This window comes from Lepus europaeus, chromosome 11 (genome assembly GCF_033115175.1).
Source record: "Lepus europaeus isolate LE1 chromosome 11, mLepTim1.pri, whole genome shotgun sequence".
Taxonomy (NCBI): Eukaryota; Metazoa; Chordata; class Mammalia; order Lagomorpha; family Leporidae; genus Lepus; species Lepus europaeus.
Genome location: NC_084837.1, coordinates 20,080,066 through 20,087,212, shown reverse-complemented (window position 1 = coordinate 20,087,212; position 7,147 = coordinate 20,080,066). Strand labels below are relative to the sequence as shown.

Sequence of the window (7,147 nt, the reverse complement as noted above, 5' to 3'; positions counted from 1 at the left end):
ACATCCGCGTGGCACAGGGGCAGAAATAGCCAGAAGGCAGATACATGCAGTCCAATATTTTGTCATTTGCTTTGCCTTAAAATGTTCACTACTCTCCATGAAAATGAAAAGATGTCCTTTTGCAGGGTGACAGCTGCTGTTGGGTGCAGGAAGCTGCTGTCCACTACTGATAAACAAGTGACAACGTCCCCTGAATGGGTCCATATATCGCCTGAAGCAGATTGATGATGAATTTTTTTGCCGGTGCTTTTTTTCTGACCACTGAGAAAGAGTTGGCTGTAGTGGGTATATTTCCCTTTTGACCAAATCCTCTTGGTGTTTTGAAAACTTTCCAAGTGAGAAAATGAACCTTTTACCCAGCTTGAGTCAGATGCTCAAAACACAAGATAAAAATAGCTGCTTGTTGGAAGCTGTCACCGCGCTTTGCTCTGCCCCGAGGATGTTAACCCTTGAGTGGGCCTTCAGCGCACAGGAGTGATCTCCCCCTGGCTTTTGCTGGAAGTCATCCTTCTAGCTTTTCATTGGGATGTCCTTGGCGTGACCCATGCGAAGTTGCTTGTGATAATGGACAGGGAAGTTGAAAGTGATCCAAATGTCAAAGTGCTCTTTCCACATTGCCTGCGCTGAGACGCCTTCCCCACCGAAGGGATCAATCTTTGGACTTCAACTCTCTCTATTTCTAATGGCAGCTTGGGATTTCACCTCTGTCTCCTGGGCCATTTTAGTAAAGCCGGATAATCTGTGTGTCAACTGTAATAAGAACAAAAATGACGTTGTTGATATTAAAAGCTAACATTCCGTGAATACGCATCAGGTACTTTATGCAAATGTTGAACACCATTTCATGTCAACCCCATAGCAGATAAATGTACAAATGTTATTAATAGACTACATGGTACAGATGGGGGAAATTAGACAACTCCGGGAAGCTTGGGACTTGCCCAAAGTCTCATAGCTCAAAAATGGAAGGCAAGAGTTTAGACTCGGGGCCATCCGCACACAGTGGGCCCAGCTGAGCGAGTGGTGCTGGGCATGGCATCCGCTGGGCCCATCCGCACTGCAGCTTCAAGTTCCAGCGTCTCCCCTGGGGAACCTGCAGCTGTGGATTCGGAGAGATCATTCCAGGCAGGGGTTTACATGGATGCCGAGGCCTTGACTACTGGCTCTGGTAGGTGTAAGGTTGAGATGGTCCACAATCGGACACCCAGGCTTCTTGGAGTGGCAAGAGTCATCCCTGGCCCTCAGAAGTGTCAGTCACTCAGAAGAACGTGGCGCTGGGAGTCACCGTGGTGAGGCTGGTTACACTCTTGTTTGTTTGGAAACTTGCTGAGCCTGTTTGTAGGGTACCCATCCAGTATTACTGGAGCTTAATCTACTCCCGAATTTGAGAGTGGGGGTAAGTGAGGACTTATCAAGGGTCCAGTGGGTAGGAAACTTACAATGCAGAGGAGATTCGTTTTCTCAAATGTCTTCAAGTCTAACCCTTGTGGTAGTTGTTGGAAGTTTTTTTTTTTTAAGGGTCGGGGAATGGTGCCAAGAAAAGGCAAGAAAGGTTGGGAGTTCTTTTTTTTTTTTTTTTTTTTTTTTGAGCTTTTATATTTGCGTTTATTCTTCATTTAACTTTTAAAACACTACTATAGTTGAATATTAAAACAAAAACAATAGCAAGTAGTGAGCATATTACGGCTATAGTCCTTCACTCATCCATCCACTGCTGCACACAAAATGCCAGCAGTGCTTCTTCACTGGCCCCATTAGGAGGTCTGACACGGAACACCCCCTCTGGGATGATGTTCATCATCCTCATATGCTTCTCCATTATAATGGCATCGTCTTTCCTGATTTGGATCAAAGTCCACGAGTTCTACCTGATCCATTTCATCAGTCTCTTCTATTTCCTTCCTCTCAGGGAGAAGTTTTTCCAGCAGAGAGAGTTTATCAGGAGAGAGAAAGCCATTTTCAGGGAAGTTTACCTTGAATTCAATGATTAGGCCTTTTCATAAGGTCTACGATAAATTGGCATGCCTTCATCTAGCACACACTTGATATCTCCATGCTTGACGATCTGACCTGGATGAGAGGTGATGACTATGGTTCGGTTGTCAAGAGTGGATATTGGCTTTTGGAAACCACATAATGCTTCGACCAGTTGTATGTCCATACACATAAAAAGGTCTTCTCCTTGTTGGGTAAAAACAGCGTGGTCCTTCTGATCTAACACAATGATAATATCTCCTGGCTCCAGGCCTGGTTCTTGGTCTCCTTCACCATGGAATGTTATCTTCTGGCCATCTTTCATGCCTTTGTCAATATGAACTTCTAGAATTTTCTTCTCTTGAACTATTTTCCTTTCGTTGCAGCTTTTACATCTATCTTTAGGACTGATGCGTTCCCCATGGCCCTGGCACTCCATGCATACAGACTGAATCTGCTGAACCATTCCAGGTCCTAGCTGATAAATCCTTATTTGCATTCCAGTACCTCGGCAGCAACTGGGACAGCACTCTACTCTTACTGCCTCGGCCTTCACATTTGTCACAAATCACATTCTTCTGTAGAGCTAGTTTTCTTGTTGCACCATTATATAAGTCTTCTAAGGTTACCGAGAGTTGATGAACCACATTTTTAGCTCTCCGTTCTCTCTGCATCCTTCCTCCTCCAAAAAACATATCGAAGATGTCCATGGGGGAGCCAAAACCACCACCTCTCCGCCCTCCTTAATTGCTTGTTCTCCTCCTTTGCCATAGAATTCCCTTTTCTTTGCATCAGAAGGAACTTCTTAAAGCTTGAGAAATCTGTTTGAACTTCTCTCCTTCATTTGGATTCTTATCAGGGTGGTACTTTAAGGCCAATTTCCTGTAAGCCTTTTTCAGTTCTTCCTGGGTGGCATTGGGTTTAACCCTCAAAACATCATAGTAAGTGGTTTCTTTCACCATTTTCTACTACAGCCGGTGAGCAGGCCGAAGCCGGCGTCGGGGAGCTGGAAGGAGTGCGTACTGTGCGCAGCTTGGGGAGTCGCCGCTCCTCCGCTTCTCACCGAGCGTTCTGGCAAGTTCCGCCGGGAGTTATTTTCAAGCCATGTGAAGTTGAAGGCAAGAGCTGGTCTCACTGTTAGGTAGGAAGTCAGTTATGAGCTTATGTGTGTGTAACAGGCCTAAAGAGAAGACATCTATGTCCAGCATATGCATCTGCATCTCAAAGTCATCCCGATAACGTTTCAGGGGCAGCCTGGCCCTCGCATCCTGCCCTGCCCCCTTCTACCTGATAACCTGCCAGGTGGAGGTCCCCACCCCTTCTGCCTGCCAATCTCCCACAATCTCCCAGGTGCAGCCTAGTATCTGCATCTCAAAACACCCTGCTCCCTTCCTCTTGTCTGATAACATTTGCATCCATAAAGTCCTTTGTTTCACGCCTTCAAGAGAAGTTTTTCTATTTACATCCAAAAAGCCCTTTGTTCCAACAGGAGCAGAATTGGGGAAGCAAGACCCATCTCCTTAAAAACCCCCAGCCTCAACCTGACTGCGCGCTCAGCTCTCTGCATCTTTGCTGAGCCGCCCGCCTGGCCTGGTCAGGTGTAATCTCTCCACCCAACATGTAACCTCCCTCCTTCCTCCTCCCCAGTCTCTCGGGCTCTGTCGGGAGAGGTGCCCATCCATCCTTACAGATGTTCCTTCCTTAATAAACCTTGCTATTTTACCTCCCACTACTCTCTGTCTCACACCTGAATTCTTTCTAGCGCGAAGACAAGAACCCTGCAATTTCTCCGGTAACATCACTTGGATGGCGATGGATGGGTGCATGCATGAAAGGGAATTTTCCTCCGATGTGGGAAGTGTGAGGCCTAATGAACTGCATAAGGGGCACTGGGGATTGGCTCAGGCACTGGGGAAGCAGCAACAGGGACATTACCAGCCCACTGGGAGTCGCTGTTGCAGGCAGTGGGACTCTGGGGAAAGGTAGGGACTTTCAGGATCCCAGGAATAAAGCTCACACAACAGTGTTCGCCTAAATCGTCTAATTTGAATTATAAAAATAGAAACCATCTATTTAACTGGTGATCTTACAAGTCCTAGCGTTATAAAATGAATGCACAAGGCACTAAAGTTTTCATATGAAGAACAAGTCTAACTCCACCTCATTCCTACCGTGGGCTGCGAGTGCCGTCCATGGCAGTCACTTAAACATTGGCCAGCTCTTGTTTCATCCCTTCCCCTCCCTGCGCTCCCTCTCTCAGTATGTTAGGTCTTCAAGTGCTTCCCTCCATGTGTGTAAGGACTGCCAAGGGTGTGCTGCTCCCGGTGATCGACTCTAAGCATTATCCATCAGCTTCCTGTGAATAGCGTGGCCAAGCCTCTACTTCTAACTCTATTAGGGGTGGACGGTATTTCTTGACTCGTTGCCGTAGGAGGCGAAGGTGGTGGAGCTGCAGTATCTGTGCATTTGGCTCCTGTGGATGCACTAGCTCAGCCTGGCGGAGCGGGGTGGGATGGGGGGCTGAGAGGAGGAAGGCGAGTTGAAGGAGTGTGGAGGAGACACAACTCTTACACGGCGAGGAAGATTTCCCCTCCACCTGCGTCCGTAGTTCTTCCTTTCCTGTCAAGTGTAGCGTTGCTTGCAGCTGTATAGTTTTACCAGCCTGTTTCTTGTCTGCGGGATCAGGAGATCTGACAACCTCCTTCCATTTCTTCCTCACTGACCCTTTCAGGCTAAGATGGCAGGTTTTTTTGCTGGCATAAAGTTCCCGAAAACCTAGATCTCTGGGAAGTTTTCTTGCATTTGCCTTGAAAAGAATCACCTCTCCCGATTTTCTCTGTCATATCTTTCTTTTTTTCTTTGAAAGACTTATTTGTTTATTTGAAAGTCAGAGTTACACAGAGAGAGAAAGAGAGGCAGAGAGAGGGAGAGGGAGGGAGAGGTCTTCCATGCTCTGGTTCACTCCCCAGTTGGCCACAATGGCTGGAGCTGCACTGATCCAAAGCCAGGAGCTGGGAGCTTCTTCCAGGTCTCCCATGTGGGTGTGAGGGCCCAAGGACTTGGGCCATCTTCTGCTTTCCCAGGCCATAGCATAGAGCTGGATTGGAAGTGAAGCAGCTGGGACTCGAAACGGCGCCCATATGGGATGCCGGCACTGCAGGCGGTGGCTTTACCGGCTATGCCACAGCACCAGCCCCTCAAGTGTCCTTGCTGTCCGTGGTTCTGACCTCTTTCCTGCTGCTCTGGCTCATGCAGCCATCCATCCATCCATCCATCCAATGCCTGTTTGCTTTCTCAGGAAAGCCATCAGACATCGGATCTGCTCAGGGCTCTTGCCACAGTCTGGGTAATTCACAGCCAAGAGAACTTTCTCGTGGCTCTAGTGGTGAAGAAGTGCAAGTTGGAGACACCAGCAGATTTGGGGTCTGCTGCCTGCTCCTCTGAGATGGGGCCTCCTGCGAACTCACAGGGCAGAAGGAAGAAAAAGGGTGGACATCTCCCTCACACCTCTTTCATAAGGATCACTACTCATATGTGAGGCCTCTGCCCTCATCATTTAATCACCCCCAAAAGGCCCCGCCTCTTGACACGATTGTGTCAGCGATTTAAGTTTCAACATATGAATTTGGGGAGTCTATACTGAGACCATGGCAGCACTGTATTATTTTTAGTACCGCCACAACTGGCTTTCCTTTTACGTTGTCCTTCCTTTTCCATAGAACTTTCTGGAAGACAGCAAAGAATTACACATGCTGAATTTGCCGTCTCGAACTGGGTGATGTCATGCAAATTCTTGATGATCTTGTGGCTTTTGAAACCTTAGGTCAGCAGAGAACATAGTCAAGATTCCGATTTAGGAATCTGAGCAGTCCTTGGCCTCTCCAGTCTTGATTGTCACTCTGTCAGGTGCTGCCATTGAGCCCACTGCAAAATGGACCAGTGCCTGTTTGCTGCGCTCCCTTTTCTTCCGCAATCGACAGATAGAAAGAAAATATTCTCACTCTGGGAATGTTTGAAGATTAACCCCTCTCTGTCCAAAAGGAAAGGAGGATTGTTTGTTTGATTGACTACTAATAATTTGGACTCTAGTGCTGAAAAAAAAAAAAAAAACAGGAGAAACATTTTTTTCCAGTTGAGGATATGTTGAGGGATAAAGATAGGGTGAAACTGGGAATTGAGAAAAGCCTGGAGCAAGCTGGAAACTAGGAGAAAATGAGATGGCTTTGAGGCAGGGCCTTGGAATTGGGGCTGGGACATCTAGGAATTAATACTGGAAAAGTTGTTCAAGAAGAGAGAGAGAGCCTTCTGCAAGGAAGGGGCTGTGGGAATAAGAGATGTCTGATGCTCAGGGGTGCGCACATTTTAGTAACATAATAAAATAAAAAATATAAATAAAAATCACCACAAGGATAGTGCTTGGTAGCTTCCAGTCACTGTGCTGAGTGCTTTATTCCTATTCCCTCCTATGGTCCCAACAGCCAGTCAGTGGGGTAGGTGTCCTGCCCTTGACATTGTTGACTGCCATTTAGTATCCATTTGCACCCGTTCCCAGGGACATGCTTACCTTGCTGGTCTTGGGAATCTGAAAGCCGCATTCCCTCAAATCAAGGGCGCCAGATGCAGGAAAGTTCCACCTCTGAGAGGCAATGGCTCAAAATTTGAAAAATAGAGATGAAGTGCTGGCTATTTGCTCGCTGTCATTGGTGCTAGAACATGCACCAGCTCTTCCAATAATTTTGTAAGCACTTGCTCTGTTAAAACCATTTCCACTTAAAATACCTGGAATGTTTTTCTGCATCAAACTTATGTACACTGCTGTCATCTCCGTTGTACAGATGAAGCAAGTGAGGCCCAAAGAGGTGACCAGGCCAAAGATCCTCCTGCTATTTTGCAGTGGATCGATGACTTTGATCGGTCAAAGTTGACTTGTGCGCTTAACTTCTGTGCTTTATTGTCAGTTTCCACCTAAAGCTGGCTCGTGATAACCCGGACTAGTCAACCCTGAAGACAGGCCCACCTGACCCAGCTCCCTGTTTGTGCATGGAAAGTGGTAGAACAAGGCCCAAGTCCTTGGGCCCCTGCACCCGCATGCCAGACCCAGAAGAAGTTCTCGTCTCCTGGCTTTGGATCAGCCCAGCTCCAGGCCATCGTGACCATTTGGGGAGTGAACCAG

The 7,147-nt window shown here is 47.3% G+C and overlaps 1 pseudogene; it reads right to left on the bottom strand.

Annotated features, from left to right (window-relative positions):
• Positions 1 to 1,754: 1,754 nt before the first annotated feature.
• LOC133769381 (dnaJ homolog subfamily A member 1-like) lies at positions 1,755 to 2,955 on the bottom strand (annotated as a pseudogene).
• Between the last annotated feature and the right edge of the window lie 4,192 nt (positions 2,956 to 7,147).